Genomic DNA, 20,605 nt, shown 5'->3' with positions numbered 1-20,605 from the left:
TGTTTTAGGGTTATGGAAATGTCATCTATGCACCTTGATAATAACAGAGGGGGGTGGTTAGTGCAGGTTTATGTGTACATTTCTCAAGGCTCAGCAAACTATACACTTGAAATTAGTAAACATTATTCTATCTGAACATTATTCTATCTAAATTATATCTCAGTAAAGTTAATTGAAAAATATAGACTTAATAAATACTTGTAAGGAAAATGCCTTGCACTATTCACAAGTTTCTTTGCTTTTGTGCTTCTCCAGAAAGTCTCTAATTCTGACTTTAGGCCCTGAGCCACCCTTAACTTGCAGCCCTCCCTCCTGCTTCTTCCACTTGTCTGTGGAGGCCCAGAGCAGGAAGTTCCTTTCTGTGAGAACTTCCCTCCCAGATCCCAGTCACATATCAAATGTGAAAAGGGTTCCAAGCCCTGGCTGCTGTGGCTCAGTGGATTGAGCATCGGCCTGAGAATCAAGTGTTGCTGGTTCGATTCCCAGTCAGGGAACATTACCAGGTTGCACATCAGGTCCCCAGTTGCGGGCGCGAGTGAGAGGCAACCACACAGAAAAAAAAAAAAAAAAAAAAAAAAAAAAAGGAAAAGAAAAGAAAAGAAAAGGGTTCCAGCTTGTCTTCTTGTCATGAAAGTCTCCTCCTCAGAAAAGCCTTCCTTCCTTCACCGAACTCTCACAGTTATTCTTTAAACATCACCCTGTTTTATTTTCATCATACCAATTGATATGTCATTTATATTCTTATTTGTTTGGTTATTGACTGTTTATTCCCACTAGAATGTCAGTCTTGCTCACTACTGTATCCTCGGTGCTTAGCGCAATATCTGGTACATAGTAGCCATTTAATAAATTTTTATTGAATAAATAATGATCCACCTATTTCAGTGTTCCCAGGTGGGGAAAATGACAGAAAATAGGGAGTCAAAAATGTGTCATTCACCACTGCCACTTAATGTCACTTAATCCCTTAATATAGCTGAGCATCAGTTTCTTCCCCTTGGAAATTGGCATGCTAATCTATGTCTTTCGTACCTACATTTGTGGAGGTGTTGAGCCACTCGAAAAGGCAAGCAAGGTAAAACTATTTGAAAATATGCTCAATGTGCCCATTAAAGCTTCGATATAAAATAATAAGAATAGTAACAATAGCAATAATAACATTTACTGAGCTTTTCCTATGTACCAGGCATTCTTCTAAGTGCTTTTCACTACTATGTCTTTTAATTTTCCCCAAAGCCCTATGAAGTACATATTAGTATTATCTGATTTTGCAGGTGAGGCAACTGAGGCCCAGAGACGCTGAATACCCTGCTCAAGTTCAGAGAGTTAAGAAATGGTAGAGCTGGGATTCAAGGACAGATAGCTCTGGTTCCAAATCTCTCACTTTGTATTCTTTCATAGATACCAGGACATGTTCCTAATGCCACATGTCATGATAAGTCCTAGCGTACGTAGAGCTGGTAATACCGACAGAATGGATTGGGTGCCTTTAGGAGGCAACAGAAACCTCTCACGTGGGGTAGATAGATGGCTAGAAGGAAGCCAGGCTGGTGGATAGGCACAGGTTTCCAAAGAGTATTGCAGGCATAGGCCATGGCCCAAAAGAAGGCCAAAAGCTATCCTAAGACAACAGGCGTCTCAACAAGCAAACAGAGACAGCTCCTAGGACTCATAGAGCAGGCGGTATCCCCAAGTGCAAGCCAAGGTGATATCCAAATGAATGCTGGCTTGAACAAACTGGTAATTCCCATTTGCTCACAGTGCCTAGAGTTGCTACCATCGGGGTGGGGTATGAGAGCAAAAGAACAGTGTCGGACAAGCTGCCACACATGTGCCATAGGGGGAACGAGGGTGGACGCTGATGGTGTCCAGTCAGTGCTCCCGAGAGCCAGAACACTTCAGGTGCTCAGGGCATTTGCTAAGCAATATGAAAGTATTTTGATATTTTAACAGGCAGTAGGACTATGCCAGTGCCTAAAGTTCTAATGCCAGCATTAAATTGGAAATTATTTACTTTTCTCAAGCCTCAGGGCCTGGCTAAAAGTTGAATTTGAAGTAACACCTTTGATGAATGTAGCTGAGGGAAGGGTGCGAGGGAGGAAACCCACGAGTTATTCCCTCTGGCTCACACAGCTCTATCCTCACTTTGATCACAACGTATGATAATGTCCTGTTTACATGTCTGCCTTTCCTCTAGGTGAGAAGTAGCATGTGATAAATGGACGTGACAGGCAGTCAGCCAATCATTGTTTGTTGAGGAACAGCTAACATATATTGTGTGCTGACTTTGTGGCAGGCCTCTTATCTGATCCTTAAAGCACCTCTGTTGGTAGCCTCGTTTTGTCACTGAAGAAATGAAGGCAGAGAGGATCAGAGTCTTGCTCACGTCTGAGATTAAGGCCTGGTAGCCTGATTCTGGAGTCTGTACTCTTAACTACTGTGCTTGATTTCAGTGGCCATACAGATACAAAAGTGGTAACTGGAGTGTAGAGTGTGTGAAGAGAAGTGATGGGTGACAAAGCCAAACGTCAGCTAGTATCAGAAAGGCCTTGTGTGTCATTTACAATTTTGGACTCTTTTCTGAGGTCAATGGAAAACCACTTAAAAGGTCTGAGCCTGGCATTTTCAGGGTGAGATTTGTGTTCTGGAGCAGTTGCTCCGTCTGCTATGGGAAGAATGGATCAAATGGACCGTTGTCCTGACCAACTGTTCTTTACTTCCTTTGTTGACTTCTGTTTGTATCCTTCTTTCATTTTACATTTTTAAAAATGCCTCACTGAGCTCCACTGAAAGTGAAGAGGATTTATCCATACCTGGGTCCACACACGTCTTAGCGGGGCAAGTAAGAGCGAGAAAGGGTGCCCCTTATGACTGGGGCTGTAAAACCCCAGCTGTGATGGAGTCAATTGGTGAAGGAGTGGTAGGTTTTTACTTCCCTTCGTCAAGTCTCACAGCTTGTATTTAACACTCTCACTACCACCCAATTCTAGGAGCCGTAGATTCCAGGCTCCATGATCCCCAACCGCTTCACTCTCAAATGTCAAACAGGAGTATTTTCTGTGACTCTGAGGTGGTTTTGTACACTGCCTCCCAAGAACTATAAATCCCGTCCCAGAATTCAGCAGGAGGAAGAAGCAAAGGAAACCCCCCTTAACTGCTAAACTTTCTCTCTGGGGCTTGATAGCATCTCTCTCCCAGAGACCTTGCTTTTTTTGGAAAAGAAATTTCTCCCGTCTGAGATATCAGGTGGCTCTGTCAGCCAGTCCCACGGCACATACTGGCAACTGGAAGGAAGAGAGGGCTGGCCAAGAAAATCTACTCTGGCATCAAATGACCCATTTCTGAACTGATGTAACAACTTAGTTTTCCTCATCCTGATGCAACTTCTAGAGCAGGCGCACCTAGAATGCCTTGTCATCTATCTCTATCCTCTTTTGAAGTATATACGTGCACTCCTGGCATTTCTACCATCTTACTTCCCTGGCCCTTCCTTGTTGATGTCTCATGGAATTCTCCTTGTCTGCCCATCTTAAAATACTGGAGTGCTCCCGAACATATCCTCAGTTCACTGCTCTTCTCACCACCCCCAATCCCTAGCTGCACCTGCTTTCAACATTGTCAAAAATAACTAGTGTCAAGGTTTAAGTTCTGAAGGAAATCCAGGACCAGAGGAGGCAGAGGCGGGTCTGAGATGCAGTTTCACAGGCGTGTTTCTTACTTGGGGCGCTAGGACTTTTAAAATGCAGATTCCCAAGTCCCACCCAGGAAAAGTCTTGATTCCTTGGTTTTGGACTACAGCAGAAGCACGTGTATTATGAAAAACATTCTTCAAGTGATGTTCTATTAGCCCTTTATATTTTGGGAAAAAATAAAACCCAAAGGAAAATCAGTACAATGAGTACTCATAGACCATTTATCCAGTTTTACCCATTATTAATGTTTTGCCATCTTGCTTTATCTAAAATCTATCTAGCACCCAACTGACTAAACTTATGAATATGTAGTTATTATATAAAATAATCCTTATTTTGCTGAACCATTCGGAAGTTGGTTGCAGACACCATGATATTCAATCTTAAATACTTCAGTATGCATCTCCTAGGAACAAGGACATTCTTCCACATGCAATTCATATTCAATTTTCCTTAACTATCCCATAATGGCCTCTACTGCCACTCGTTTCTACCCTATCCACAATCCATATATTTTGTTTTGCCATCTTTTAGTCTCCTGCAATCTAGAACAGTTCCCCAGATTTTTTTATTGCTCTTTCATGATACTGACATTTTTTAGTAGTTTTGCTCTGTTTAAGAAATGAATGTGGGGTAAAATGAAATATCTATGGATAGAATGGGGGTGGAGGTGGGGGTGTATGGGGAGTGGTTAGGAGTGTAGTATCTTCTGGGAAAGGTCAGGTATGGAGTGAGGCTGATAAATCAGTTGGGGGCTGTTGAAATATCTGCCTTAGGGAAGAGGCCACATCAGGGGAGAAGGACCATGAGAAAAATAGGGGTAAGTAGGAGGGAGAAAATGCCAAGGGCCTCCTGGGTAAGGCAGAACAGACAGGTCTAGAGTAGATATGTTTGAGGTAGAGCAGTTACTGGAGTACTACGAGTATGTGGACTATAGTGCCATGAGTGTGTGTGTATATATTCTGTCTCTGGGTGGAAGGTGTTCAGAGTGGTAAGGTAGATTCACTGGCTCAGGGACTCAGATGCCACCTATCTTGTAGCCTCATGCTCCCTGATTTGTTGCCTTGGCCCACATGGACCAAGATGGTGCACCACTGTACCGTCACAGCCAGTGGGAAGAGAGGTATGGGAAGCCGTGGCATGCCCTGTTCCTCTGAGGTAGCATTTTCCCACCGGGGCACAATTTACATTGGAAGCTGGGTAATTCTGTGTTTGGGGGGCTGTCCTGTGCATTGTAGGATATTTAGCAGCATCCCTGGGCTCTACCCACTACAGGTTACTAGCATCCTCCAGTTGTGACCATTAAAGATGTCCCAGGCATGGCCAAATGTCCCCTAGGGGCAAAGTCACCCCCCCCCGTTGAGAACCACTTCTTTAAGGGTATTACCCAGAAGTCTCCAACAACACTTCTGCTTAAATCCCACTTGTGGCCAGAGCTTTGTCACTTGACCATCCTAAGGGTACTGGAGTCTTGGAAATGTCTGCTAGCCAGGTGTCCAGCTAAATGTTAAGCTAAAAAGAAGGCAAGAAGCTAGCAGATTCTCCCGCAAATTCTGTAGCTGATCGAGTAGGTGGCCCTGTTCTTTTTATGTTCCAGGCTAAGTTTTAGTCATTAATCATTTTAATTCACTTGCATGAAAATACTGGTGGTAGGGAACACTAGGCACAAAAAAGTGACAAGCCCTTTAGAAAAAGGATGGGCTTTTGTTACCCTAGAAAGCTGACCAGGGTGAGTGAGAAACTGCATTCTGAAATGGAGGCTGGAGAAGATTGAATTTTCGTCTGTGTTTCAGTGCCATCTTGTGGACATTTATAAATCCTACCATTCGTCACTCTCATCTGGCATTTTCTTTGATTTATTTTAGACACTAATTTCAAATTAAAAATAACCCTTATATGGGTTTTAGGAAGACTTTAAAAAGGTCCTTGCAGCCCTGGCTGGGTGGCCCAGTTGATGGAGTGTCTCCCCTGCACCAATAGGTTGCAGATTTGATTCCTGGTCGGGGTGCATACAGGAGGCAACCAATCAATCTCTCTCCTTCTCTCCCTCTCCCTCTCCTTCTCCGTCTCCCTCTCTCATCACTAAAAACATATCCTGGAGTGAGGATTTTAAAAAAGAAAAGGTCCTTGCAGATAAGGAACTCTTTAAAGCAGGGTTTCTCACCCTCAGCACTATTGACATTTGGGGACAGATCATTCTTCGTTGTGGAAGCTGCCCTGTGCATTGTAGGATGTTCAGCAAAATGGCCGAATCTCCCCTTGGCATGGAGGCAAAATTACTCCCAGTTGAGAACCATTTCTTTTAACAAAGCACCTAAAAATTCCACGCTCTATTAAGACCATATGCTAACAATGATCTCATATCAGCGTGTCCTGGGGGTGGACAGGTGTGTCCGGGAGAGCTAGGAGAAAACGAGGCTCCAGCTGCAGCATGACATGCCCTCTTTTTTATACTCTGGAGAAGTCCCAGCAGCTGGAGATCAGATTGAGATATGCCAGAAGACCCGGCGAGAGGTTGTACAGCTTCTTGAAACCCCACGGCAAGGCAAGGAAATCTTCAGACACCGTTCCCTAAAGCAGAAAGTAGCACAGAATAATCCCAGACTGTGATACTGAGTGCCCAAAAGCCCCGTGGAGATGTACAGGTGTGGCTGATCCTGCCAGGTGGGCCTTTTAGGACCCTCTGGGAGCCCTCTGCCACCTGAGTGTTGTAGAGAAGCGCTGGTTGGGAGCCCGTTCCCTGGCCTCGGTGATGTCGGTAGTGCTAACACTCCTGAGATTTTACTTTGAAACTGGGTAAAGGAAAGGTAAGTTTCCTAGGAGCATGCCCTCTCAGGCAGGGCTTTGGGTCGCTCGTTTCCCTTCCGTTTCACCTTCCTGGCAAACTCCTGTCCCGCCACCCAGACGCTCTTTCAGTGGACGACCTCACCTCCTACTGAAAAATTGAAGATGACCAGTTGCAGAATTTATCACTTCAAAATGTGTTGCCATCTGAACTCCGTAATGACCGTGCGTCTTGTTTTAGAAGAAGAGGGCTCTTGGCTTCTGCCTGGGCCAATCCATTCTTGTGTTCTTGGCATCCAAACCCACGCCCTCACACGCACCTTGCCCAATTACACACCTCTGTCTTACATCAGCACATGTCTTCTCCCCAGCTCCTTTTGTGTCTGCATCAATCTCGTTCAGGCTCTGATCTTGGCAATCGGTTTGGTCGACTTTTCATCTCCTGCACCTTACTCTTCTATTCTTCAACTTCTCTTTGTGGTCCTACTGCTGTAGAAAACGACCTACTTTGATTCCCTCGCCTTCTACAGCCACCTCCCCGAGGCTCTCTGCTGGCTTCTTCCTAGCTATTATCTGGCATTATTTGGCCTCTCTGCAATGTTTGATACTATTGGCCATGCCCTCTTTCTTTGCAATTACCCCACTTTCCCTCCCCAAGTTGCAAAAGTAACATGTGCTCTCTGCACAGAACAGATCACAAGAAGAAATACACAAATCTCAGAAACCAGGCACTTAAGCACAAAAGGAAACAAGACACAGTCCCATTACTGTAAAATACCGGCTCTTCATCTTTAGAGTATGTCCTTCCAGGTTTGTGTTATACTAATACATTTCAACACATACATGCCACTCTCTTGCTTATATACACACATATAAAACCAAAATGGGTTCTTGTTATAGATCCTTTTGTAACCGTTCCTCCAAACGCTGACTCAACAACGGAATTTAGTGTGCAGGATGTTTATTAAGGAATGACCTCGGGGCCAACACCTATGAAAGGGAAATGAAAGAAGCAGGACTGGGTAGACAGGATTTCTCAACTGCTGGCATATTGACCTAGATGGGTAATGCTTTACGGTGGGGCTGCTAATTGTGGACGTTTAGCAGCATCCCTGTCCTCTACCCTCTGGATGTCAGTAGCACCCACACACCACTCTCCTTCCCCAAGTTGTGACAACCAGAACTGTTTCCACATTGCCAAGTATGCGGCTGGGGGAGGGGGGCTGCAAAATCACCCCCAGTTGAGAAGCACTGGGCTAGAGAGAAGAGTTGAACTTGGATGTGGCCTAACAACAGCCTCTGTGGAACCCGCAGGCATCTCAGGAGCTAAAATGGCCTTTCTCAGTTGTCCAAGTTAGACTGAGATGTCAGGGCCTTTGTTCTCTCATAGGCAGCAGTCACTGGACAGGAGCCCCGGGAAGGGGGCATGGTGTTGGGTGAGGTGGCTTTCTGAGGCTGAAGCAAGTCCTTCAATGAAGGGGCATCTGAGCTATGCCCAGTGTTCATGACGTGTGTTACTCCACAATTGTTCATTTCCTTCTCAGCATCTTCTGTTCCATGGTAAAACTCCTGAGAACTGGGGCTATGCCTTATTTGGTTCTGTGTCTTTGAAACATAGCATACCACCTGGGAATGAACACTTGCTTAATGGCCCAATGAAATTAAATGGGATGATACTTGTGGTTCTTTGGATATTTGCAAACTTAAATACTCTAATGAGAGGCTTCATGATGCATTTTCTTGAACCATGGGAGACTCCAAAAAGATTAATCTGTATTTATGTTATTATATTAATTCATGAGTACTTTTTTTGGAAGTAACAAGTCAGTATCAGCAGATAAACAGTACTGACCTAATCGTTAACAGTATTTTGAATCTTCAGTAGATGAGATTCTTTACCGGTAACTTATAAAGATGAGTGAGGAATGGCGTGGGATGGAGCCAACTAATTTATGAAATATTACTCAGACTTCAAGTAATGAAAATTTCTGCCTAAATAGATGGAATTATAACACACCACATCTCTGCACAGCTCCACAAAGTGGTACCCATTTCCATCCAGCAGAGGGCACAGCTATACAGAGTTATTGCTGGAGAAACACTTTCAAAAGCAAATAGGAAGTGAATTCATCTCACAGCCATAGGCTGCAGTGACATATCATCACATGGAAATGAGTGTAACTACACATCTGAAGTTCCATAATGTGTTGTTTGGAGACTGCATTTCCAACTCGATTCTTTCACGTTGTTTTTTATGTTAATCTCTAAGTATTACCATACGATTTCACTCTTATGTGGAATGTAATGAACAAACTGAACTAACAAGCAAAATAGAGACAGACTCATAGATGGAGAGCAGGATGACAGCTGTCTGGGGGTGGTTGGGTGGCTGGGTAGAGGGACTGAGCAAATAGGAGAGAGGAAAAAACCTCATGGACACCAACAACAGTGTGATTTCCAAGGGGGAGAAGGTCTAGGGAGGTGGAGGAGGGCAAAGAGGGTACCTGGTGATGGAAGGAGACTTGACTTGGGGTGGTGAACACACAATACAGTGTACAGATGATGTGCTGTAGAACCGTGCGCCTGAGACCTGTATAATTTTGTTAACCAGTGTCACCCCAATATATTCAATGAAAAGGAAAAGAATAACACTGTTAATTTCAACTGACTAAAATTATTTGAGCCCAATAATGTGTAAGGGTGTTTTGGAGCATCATTTCACATATGGTATGTTTTCTGTTTTCACAAGATATTTTAAAAGTTATGATACAGAAGCAGACCTATATATATGGTACAGTGTGTCCCTCACAGTTAAAAAATCAGGTGAATAGTGCCCCCCCACCAATATTTTCAGATTTTGCTTGGCATGATGAGATCATGTGATGAAATGGACAACGGTTTGTTTTAGGGGATGAAACATTTGCCTTTGTCCCTTACTGGTTGTGACGCCTTGGTCAGGGAACCACTTCTCAGAGCTTCTCTGTGTTCTTCGGTTAGTAGAGGAATGCTAATGCCCACCGGGCCCCCTTCACAGGTGGGCAAGGAGTGTTCCCAGTATAAGAGCCGTGCATGTTGCCCATGAGGTGCATGGGGTCGTCGGGGCCACGGTACAGGACTAACTGAAGCAGTGTCACGAAGTGTCCGCCAGATGGTGTAAGTACCTAGTTTTCTCTCAGTGAAGAATTTGAATGAATCCCCAGGATCTTGGGCAATGCAGAGCAGTGGGAGAACAGATCTCCAGGGGTTAGATTACTGCTAATCTTAGGAGGAGGGCTTTGATTAGTGTTTTGACCTTATTTTTACCACAGTCTTGTAAAGCTGGTCACTCTTCAGGTACGTTTCTTACTCTACCTTAGGTACATTTGTAATTCAGAACTACAAAAGCACATAATAGCTATATATGTATAGATGTTTATTTATTACACTAGTTCTTATGGATAATTAGTGAAGTTGGAAGCAATTTAGGAACATGGCAGCCATCAAAACGAAAATTGTGACTATTATGGAGGTACATGGAAAGATAAGTCTGGTGGATAGTAAATAAAATAAAACCGAATGAATTAAATATTGTGTTAGTAACTATGTCAAAATGGAAAGCACATGTGGCTGGAAAAGAAACGCAAGGAAGATGGAACTGTAATAACCCTGACAGAACTTGGAATCTCTGTCTCTCTGTATCTCTTTCTCTCTCTGTCTCTCCTTCCATTGCTGTAATGGTGACACTTCGTAGAACACGACACTTCTAAAGAGATTTTCATGCTTTGCTCGAAATACAGTAATGCCTAATGTATCCAGCATGTTACGGAGGATGTGGCATATTTAAATGACTTATTTAAATCATTTAAATAAGAATGGGTTTTTTGTTAAAAACTGTTAACTGGTTAAGAATTAAGATATCATTTCCCCCCATGATCTTCGCTCACTTAAACACAAAAACAACTGCAAAACGATGTTGGCTATAGATCTAAAGCATATTGCATACTTTTCTGCCCCCTCCAACAGTTTCCTGGGTGTATCTTACTCTTGGCTTTCTCAGTTTTGTCACCATGACTCAATCTCTCCCCATTAGAATACAATGTTGCCCTTACATGCAGTCCAACTATAGGGTTATTTGCCTCTACAAGGCATGATCAGATATCTGAGTTTTGATTCCTTGGTTCTTGTTTTGTCAGGCTTTCTATCTTGTTGCTGTTGTTTGGTCTTTTTCTCTCTTGCTGTCTCTCAGGTGCCATTTCGTGGTTGCCAGTGTCTCAGGCTTTGGCAGCCTTATTTTTGCAAACCTCCTAACAAATGTGCTGCTTCTAACATGCCTTGTTAGAAACTCACACAGTTCAGTTTACGAGAATTACGTGCAGGGAGCTCTAAAGGGCTTACCACTTTATGTAAGGTTTTGGACAGTGGGGAAATGGCCATATCTATTTTGGATGCTCAGAAGTGTTCAGACTTATTTCCTAGCTCTTGGCTGTTTCCTGGATACTTGAGGTCTCAGGGAAATGACCTATGCACGAGGGGCATGCTGCTGCACGGAAAATAAAATGCTCACTCTCAGAAACAAAGCATAATGGTAGTCAATCCAGTCGACCCCAACCAATCGATGGAAACTGAAAGCCAGAGTCAAGTAATCAACAGTCATCAAAAAACCCACGCTCACATCTGCACCATTCTTTTTCCTTGTCACTTCATCCTTTCCATTCATAGGCTTTATCCTGGTCTAAATTTCTCTCTAGTTTAGAAGGAGCAATGGAACAAGGAAAAGCAGAAATTAGAGAATAATCATTTGTGATGCAAGAATCATTTACCTCTGACAACCAAGAAATAGCACGTATTTTGAACACAAAAGCATATTTTAAACATAAACCAGGTTACTAGATGCAATGGAGACTCAAAAGAAGTAAGCATTTGTGCTCTCTGCCCTCATCTGTTTTAAATGAAAGAGTTAACTGCAGGATATAGTGGACCGTTTGTATAAGTAAAACAGAATTAAATGTAATTAAATTACACATAACTCTTTGGGAATCTAGGTGTTAGATAAATTCAGATATTGCTGCTACCCAGAGTCAGTGCTATTTTGAGTTCTGGTGTCTAAAGTAAGGCTCCAATGTAATGGTAGCCATTACGGAAGTATAGACTCTTTTGAAGAGCATTTCTACCATAGCTTATTGAGCTCCATCCAACTCTTGAAAGGTATTTATAAACTTACAGGGCTGGGGAAAGGTTTTTATACTTCCCAGCCTTCTTCTTACTCCAAAAAAGCCCCAACAAAATGGGCAAAAACCACAAAACAGAATAAGCAAAACCACCCCTTAATCTTCAGAGTAGTGATTGAAAGATAACTTGTAACGGGACATAATTTTTGGTTTCTTTTGTTTAATTCTGAAGAACCTTGCAGATTCCATGGATCAGTATGTGAGAAATGACCTACATTTAGATGCGTGTTTGAGAAATGACCGTCTTCTAAGAATCAATGCAAATTGCTAGACAAGTTTTTGTCCAGTGTGATTAGAAATGGTCATCGGTATTGGAGAAATGATCAGAACGCACACACTGTTTTATTGCTTATGTGCAGGTGTAGATTGCCCAGGGAAGGAAAAGAAGTATACTTGGAGTGAACAGCAGGGTTATGTTCATATTAGACAAGATTCCCTGGTCTTTGTGACAGAAAGCTCATTGAGAAAAATGGTTATCATTTCCATAGTTTGAAGACTATCTTAACGAAAACCTATAAGGCCCTATTGTCATCTGAATAAATCACATATTAGAAACTGATGCATCTACTGAGTTCTAGATTATTCATGATAGTAGAGACAAGGTTAACTTTTAGAAAAAACCACTCAGTCAAACATATTGGAATAATAAAAAGAATGTTTAGAGCCTCAAAACCATTCTAAACCAGATTTTATCCAATAACTAAAATTTGTTTTTACGATGTTGTAAAAATTATGAAATAACAAATATCCTTTCCAAGATTTTTTGGTCATTTTCTATTGCAAATAATGATGGGAGGCTAGATGGCCCAAAGGTTAGGAACTAGAGAATACTTCCCTTCTGGCTATAGAATGCTATGGATGTCTACAAATTTGATGATCAGTAGCTCAATGGATGTTGAGAATAGTGTACATAGTCAGTTTATTAAGTAACCATTTGGTTTTCTATTAAGCTAAAGAAATATAATCAATTTAATATGCATAATTGATAAGGTTAGTTTAATTGTTTATAGCAGTGGTTCTTAGCTTTGGATTCATGCGGGCAACACATGGAGAGCTTTAAAAATCCCTAAACACTGGCCACATCCTAGACCAATTAAATGAGAATCTCCTGGGGCTGGGACTCATATCAGTATTTTTAAAGCTCCCTGGGACGTTATAATACACAGCTGAGTCTGGGAAACACTGCTTCATAGAATGTTCCTGCGTACTCTTAGTTAAGTTTAAGTACATTAGAGACTCTTTTTCTTAAAACAATCTTTGACAGTCTGTTTCTTTAACAGTCTTTAGGGACTACTTCTGTTCTCTTTCTTTTGCTTTAAACAAAAGCAAATCATTTGAAAAGAATCATCTTATTTATTTTCTTTTATTCCTCCTTTCTTTCTTTTTTTGGGGGGTGGTGGTGGAGGAGGCTCTTGTTTTTTCTGCCATATTGATTAATATGCCATAATATATGGCATCAAGTCATGCTAGGTTTGAATACAGGTTGGACTCTTTACTAGTTATCATTGATCGGCAACTTATTTAATCTCTAAACTAGCCCACTCCCATCTATAGCAGGGATTCTCAATGGGAGGTAATTTTACTCCCTAGGAGGCATTGGGCAATGTTGGAGACATTTTTGATTGTCACCACTTGGGGTTTGCTTTTGACATTTAGTGGGTAGAGGCCAGTGGTGTTGCTAAACATCCTACAGTGTACAGGAGGTCCTCCACAGCACAGGTATCTGGCTCCAAATGTCACTCGTGCTGGGGTTAAGGAACCTTGATGAACAGAGTGAGGCTCTGGAGTATGACAGTACGTGTTCATATTCTTGTTCCTCTACTTTCTAGTTGTGTAATCTTGAGCAACTTTTACTATTCCAGCGTGAACCCACCTGAAAATGTGACTATTGTCAGCACTCACCTTGGAGTTGATAATGATGTTTAAGTGGGTTAAGGCATGTGGAGCCTTAACAAAGTGCCAGGTAGCTATTTATCACCAGAATATGTCTCCTGTTCTGGAGCATTTATAGCCTGTTGTCAGGGTCCTTGAGATCACATGTTTGACCACACTCTCAACAATCCCAGTGTTCATGACTTTGTGGTAGGAAGGTGATAAGGGTTGAAGGGTAGAGCTATCTTTGAATATACACCTGCTTTGGATAACAAGCAGAAATTCAGAGGCAGTCCTACACACACTGTTAATTTCCTTCCCCAACCTTTCATGTTCCTCTCCCAGTTTACAACTAGAGCTGGACACCTGTGTTGAAGTGGACTGTTCAAATAAATAAACTTGGACTGGCTCAAATAAAAAGTCAAGAACATTCTTGTAAGTGCTGCTTCTAAGGGAAGAGGGCTTATTAGCAATCAACATGGTTTATTCATAAACTTTATATTTATTATTAACAAGGGACATATGGCTACAGGAATGTGAAACTCAGGAAAGAGTTCCATGCTGCAAATACATTTGGGAATCATTACAGAAGAAGTCAAAGTTCTGGGAGAGAATAGAAGTGAGAGGAAGGGTGTAGGGAGGAGAGAGAATGGGGCTCAGGATACAGCCCAAGAAATCCTGCTTGGCTAATATTTATTGCAGACCTACTGTGTGCTTGCCAGGCACCTTTCCAATCTGCTCACCTCCTACTCCCTTAGTCCTCATGCCCATGTGCTGTAAGTAAATGAAATAAATCTTTACCGAAGACAATTTTTCCATGTGCCACTTAAGGAAAAAGAAAAAGGCTTTTTTTCACAGAGGGTGTGCAAGACACATCACACCTGTCCGAAGCCCTTTTGTCCACTGTACTAATTTTGGGCTGAGGGGAGTATTTTAGTCCCCCCCCCCACACACACACCTCTGGGCGCTTTATGTCCAAGCCATTAGGATAGAAAAGAGAATCCAGTTTTAAAGTGAAGCCCGAAGACCACCCCATATTTCACCAACCCTTATAAGTTCTTTATATATTTTGGAGATCAAACCCTTGTCTGAGGTAACATTGGCAAGTATGTTTTCCCATATGGTTGGTTCACTTTTCATCTTGCTGATGTTTTCTTTTGCCGAGCAGAAACTCTTTAGTTTGATGTGCTCCCATTTTTTTACTCTTTGCTCTAGGAAATATGTTGGTGAAAATGTTGCTACATTGAGTATCTGAGATTTCCCTGCCTATGTTTTCCTCTAGGACTTTTATGGTGTCACGGCTTACATTTAAGTCTTTGATCCATCCTGAGTTTATTCTCGTGTGTGGTGTAAGTTGGTGGTCTAGTTTCATATTTTTGTATGTCCCTGTCCAGTTCTCCCAGCACCATTTGTTGGAGAGGCTCTTTTAACTCCATTTTATGTTTCTTCCCCATATGTCAAATATTAGTTGACCATAGAGACGTGGGTTTATTTCTGGGCTCTCTATGTGCCACTGATTTATATTTCTGTTCTTATGCCAGTACCAGACTGTCGTGATCACCGTGGCTTTGTAGTACAGTTTGATATCAGGCATTGTGAGTCCTCCTACTGTGTTCTTCTTCCTCAAGATTGCTGCAACTATTCGTGGTCTTTTTTGGTTCCCTATAAATTTTAGAAGTAGTTATTCTAGGTGTGTGAAATATGTCGTTGATATTTTAATAGGGATTGTGTTAAATCTATAAATTGCTTTGGGTAGTATGGACATTTTAATGATGTTGATTCTTCCCATCCGTGAACATGGTATATGCTTCCATTTATCAGTATCTTCCTTAATTTCTTTCTTCAGTGTTCTGTAGTTTCCCGAGTACAGGTCTTTTACCTTCTTGGTTAAGTTTATTCCTAAGTACTTTATTTTCCTTGTTGCTATAGCAAATGGGTTTTATTCTAGTTTCTATTTCTAACATTTTATTGTTGGTGTACAGAAATGCCTTTGATTTCTGAATATTGACTTTGTACCCTGCTATTTTGCCAAATTCACTTATTAGGCAGAGTAGTTTTTTGGTGGAATCTATAAGGCTTTCTATGTACACTATCATGTCATCTGCAAATAATGATAGCTTTACTTCCTCTTTTCCAGTTTGGATGCCTTTTATTTATTTTTCTTCTCTGATTGCTGTAACTTGGACTTCCAAAACTATGTTGAATAAGAGAGGAGAAAGTGGACATCCTTGTCTTGTTCCTGATCTTAGGGGGAATGTTTCAGTTTTTGCCCATTGAATACGATGTTGGCTTCAGGTTTCTCGTATACGGCCTTTATTTATGTCGAGGTATGCTCCCTCAATTCCCATTTTTCTGAGTGTCTTCATCAAAATGGGTGTTTTACTTTATCAAATGCTTTGTCAGCATCTATGGATATGATCATGTGATTTTTTTTTTTTGTCTTTCGTTTTGTTTATGTGGTGCATTATGTTTATTGATTTGTGAATATTAAACTATCCTTGCATGCCTGGGATGAATCCCACTTGCTCGTGGTGGACGACCTTTTTAATGTGCTGCTGGATCCGGTTTGTCAATATTTTGTTGAGGATTTTAGCATCGATGTACATCAGCGATATTGGCCTGTAGTTTTCTTCCTTTGTTGTGTCTTGACCTGGTTTTGGAATTGGGGTAGTACTGGCTTCATAGAAAGATTTTGGGAGTCTTCCCTCTTCTTGGATTTTTGGGAGTAGTTTGAGAAGGATAGGAGTTAGTTCTCCCCTGAATGTGTTGTAAAACTTACCTGTAAAGCCATCCAGTCCAAGGCTTTTGTGTGCCGGGAGTTTTTGGATTACTGCTTCAATTTCACACTTGGTTATTGGTCTACTTAGGCTTCCTGTTTCTTCTTGATTCAGTTTTGGAAGATGATATGTTTCCGGACATTTGTCCATTTCATCCAGGTTTCATATCATTCCTATCTCTTTTCACATAGTTGTTTGTAGTAATTTCTTATAATCTTTTGTATTTCTGTGGTATCAGTTGTGATTTTTCCTCTTTCAGTTTTGATTTTGTTCATTTGGGTTCTCTCTCTTTTTTTCTTGATGAGCCTGGTTAAAGGTTTGTCAATTTTGTTTGTCTTTTCAAAGAACCAGCTCCTGGTTTTATTGATGTTTTGAATTGTTTGTTGAGTCTTTATGTCATTTAATTCTGCTCTGGTCTTGATGTTTTCCTTCCTTCTTCTCACTCTGGGCTTTGTTTGTTGTTGTTCCTCTAGTTCTTGTAGGTGTAGGGTTAGATTTTTTATTGGGGATTCCTCTGTCCTTTTTCGGTAAGCCTGTATTGCTATGAACTTCCCTCTCAGGACTGATTTTGCTGTGTCCCATAGGTTTGGGGCTGTTGTGTATTCATCATCATTTGTTTCCAGAAACTTCTTGATTTCTTCCTTGATGTCATTGTTAACCCATTCATTACTTAATATCATGTTATTCATTCGCCACGTGTTTAAGTGTTTTTGAGTTTTTCCCTTGAGGTTGATTTCCAATTTTAAGCCATTGTGATCTGAGAAGATGCTTGATATAATTTCAATTTTCTTGAATTTGTTGAGGCTTGTTTTGTGTCCTACCATGTGGTCTCTCTTTGAAAATGTTCCATGTGCACTTGACAAGAATGTATATTTTGCTTCTCTGGTGTGAAAGGCTCTATATATATCAACTAAGTTCATTTGACCTAGAGTGTTGTTCAATGCCTCAATATCCTTGGTGCTTCTTTGCTTGAAGATCTGTCCACTGGTGATAACAAGGTGTTAAAATTCTCTACTATGACTGTGTTGCTGTTGATACTCTCCTCATAGTCTTGCAAGATTTTCTTTATATATTTGGGTGGTCCTATGTTGGTGCATATATGTTTACCAGGGTTATATCTCCTTGATGTGTTGTTCCTTTAAGTATTATGAAATGTCCTTCTCTGTCTCTCTTTATGGCCTTTGTTGTGAAATCTATTTTGTCTGATAAAAGTATTGCTATCCCCGCTTTTTTTTTTATGTCTGTTTTCTTGAAATACTTTTTTCCATCCCTTCATTTTTAGTCTGTGTAGATCTTTTGTTCTGAGGTGGGTCTCTTGTAGACAGTATATATGTGGGTCATGTTTTCTTATCCACTCAGCTACCCTATGCCTTTTTATTGGAACATTTAATCTATTTACTTTTAAGGTTATTATAGATAGTTACTTATTCATTGTGCTTCCCCCCCTTTGTACCTTTCTTCTTCTCTCTTTCTCTTTTTCTTCACCTTCTTAAAGCAGTCTCTTTAGCATCTCTTGCAATGCCAGTTTGGTGGAAGTTTATTCTTTTAGTTTTCTTTTGCCTGGGAAACTCCTTATTTGACCTTCCATCTTGACTGAGAGCCTCGCTGGGTAGAGCAGTCTTGGTTGTAGGCCTTTTTTTTCATTGCTTGAAATATGTTTTGCCATCCCTTTCTGGCTTGTAGTGTTTCTGTTGAGAATTCCACTGATAGTCTTATTGGAGCTCCTTTGTGTGTTATTGACTGTTTCTCTCTTGCTGCCTTTAGGATTCTCTCTTTGCCTTTGAATGTTGCCATTTTAATTACGATGAGTCTTGGCGTGAGCCTCTTTGGGTTAATCTTCATTCGGACCATCTGTGCTTCTTGGACTTGCATGATGTCTTCCTCTCCTCAAGTCAGGGAAGTTTTCTGTCATTCCCTTTTTAAACACGCTTTCTATCCCTTGCTCCCCTTCTTCTCCCTCTGGTATCCCTATGATATGGATAGTGTTATGTTTCATGTTGTCCTGAAGCTCTCTTATACCTTCTTCATTCTTTTTCAGTGTTTTGTTGTTGTTGTTGTTGCCGTTGCACTGTCTGGGAATTTTTTTCTACCTTGTCCTCCAGCTCGCTGATCCAATCCTCTACTTCCTCTAGCCTGCTTTTGATTCCTTCTACTGTGTTCTTCAGTTCATAACTTGTATTCTTCATTTCCTCCTGGCTCTTATAACTAGTTTCTATGTCCTTTTTAATGCTGGCGTAGTTCTCAGTAAGTTCCTTATAGCTTCCCTGGAGTTCTTTATAGTTTCCCTGGAGTTTTTCTGCAATTCCCTTGGAGTTCGTTGTAGTTTTCTCTGAGTTTGTCAAGTTTATTGAGCTTCCTTATAACCATTCTTTTGAATTCCATGTCTGATAGTTTGCTCGCCTCTGTTTCATCTAGCTCTTTTTCTGGCTATTCCTCCTTTATTTGTTCCCATTGGGGGTTTGTTTCTTTGTCTCCCCATTTTAGGTGCCTCTTCTTGTTTGTTTTTATTTCTTAGATTTGTCTGCTTTGACTTCCTGCCTTCATGGTATGACCTTCTGTAATAGGAGACCTGGGGGATTCAGTGTTGCAGTCTCTTCGATCTCCTGAGCTTGATGCTCTTGGAATTCCCTTTATGCTGTGTGTTTAGGCTGTCTGGTGGTATTTCAGTGTTTGTGGTTGTTCTATTGCTCTTTTGGGGAACCTTTCCTCTCACTAGTTGAGAGTCACTCTTCCCACCACATGTTCAATTCTTTTGTGGAGATGATGTTAAAACACAAACAAACAACCCTGGCAAGAAACCCATGCCCTCAAAAGATCCCCCACCCATAATCACTGTAGCAGCAGCAAATGAGGTAGCATTAACATAGATGTAAAGAGATTAAGACTATTATACTAAAGGAAAAGCAGATAAGAGTTGGCTAACTGAAAGGAAGATGACTTTTGAGAGGGAAAGTGGAGGAGTAATAATAGTAGTGAGTAGGGACACGGCAATGTGAGACAGTAAGTAATATTTACATTGTATGTTGAAAAAGGGACAGAGAGGGTAGAATGAAGTGAGAGAGTGGAAGTGTATAGTATTACGTTTATACAGAAGTTATATGTTATATATTTAGTGCAAGAGGGAGCATGAACAAGGCAAACAAAAACCATAAAGAAGAATAAGAATAAGAGGGAGAGAAGGTAGGAAACAGACCAAAGAAAGAGCTTTCCCCCAGTACAACCTTTGGGCTATGGTTGATATAAGTGGGATGGGACTAAGAGGGTAAAAAGAAAGAAAGAAAAGTTTAAGAGATGCCCAAAGGTGAGGGAAGTGAATCTGAGATGATATACTAAGAATGAGGAGTGAAAACCATGCTAAGAGAGGAAAATTTTTTTTTTCATATTTAAGCTTACAGAATGAGAGAAATAGGAGAGAAGATAGAATTTAAGACCAAAGTAAGAAGAGGAGATCGGAGGTTAAGGTGGGGTAATACAAGGGGGGAGCAACATATGATATTTGGAATAAACTATAATATAACAACTGATATAGTGACTTAAAATGCATAAACTGAGAGGACAAACAATAACTCACGAAAAATACCATGGTGGAATTTTCCCCAGTAATATCTGGTTTTTACTGCTTTCATCTCTTTCTGGATCTGGCCCTGGTCAGAGTTCCATGGGTTTCATATCTTCCTTTCCGGCTCTCTGTCTGTGAGGAGATATAGCTAAATTCTAGGGCTGCTATTCTCTCGCTCGTGAGTCTGCCACAGCTCTCTGCTATGACCTGCACTGAGTTGGGGTCTCCCCCTCCACTGGTTCTGTGGTACCCTGTAGTGCTCTTCATTTTTGTTTAGCAACTCTACTCTGCCGATGAGCTGGTGTGCATGCCCATAGTCCTTGGCCAGTCTTGGGCCTTTTTTCCTCTCCTTTTCCAAAAAAGTCTCTGTGTGGCTTCCAAAGTGCAGCACTGGTCTGTCTGTGTTTTTGTCTGGCAGAACCTTTGTGTGTGCATGCTCGTGGGTACAGGGCTGCCAGACCATGGTCCCTACCAAATCCCAGGTTGTCCCTCAGGTTTCCCCCATGTGCATCCCTCTCTGTAGCTCAGTTCTGCATTTGTGTCTGGCAGAGCCTCTGTGCGCATGCGCCCATGGGCGCAGGGCTGCCCGCCCCGGGGGTCCCTACCAAGTCTTAATCCACACAGTTCCTTGCAGTCAGGGCTGGCCTCTGTGTTCCTGTGCCTCCGACTGTTTCACCAAACCTTCTGGCTGACTCCATTCCCGGATGTCGCTGG

This window comes from Furipterus horrens, unplaced genomic scaffold, assembly GCF_987537825.1.
Source record: "Furipterus horrens unplaced genomic scaffold, mFurHor1.1.pri manual_scaffold_30, whole genome shotgun sequence".
NCBI lineage: Eukaryota > Metazoa > Chordata > Mammalia > Chiroptera > Furipteridae > Furipterus > Furipterus horrens.
This window is presented reverse-complemented; position numbering follows the sequence as displayed.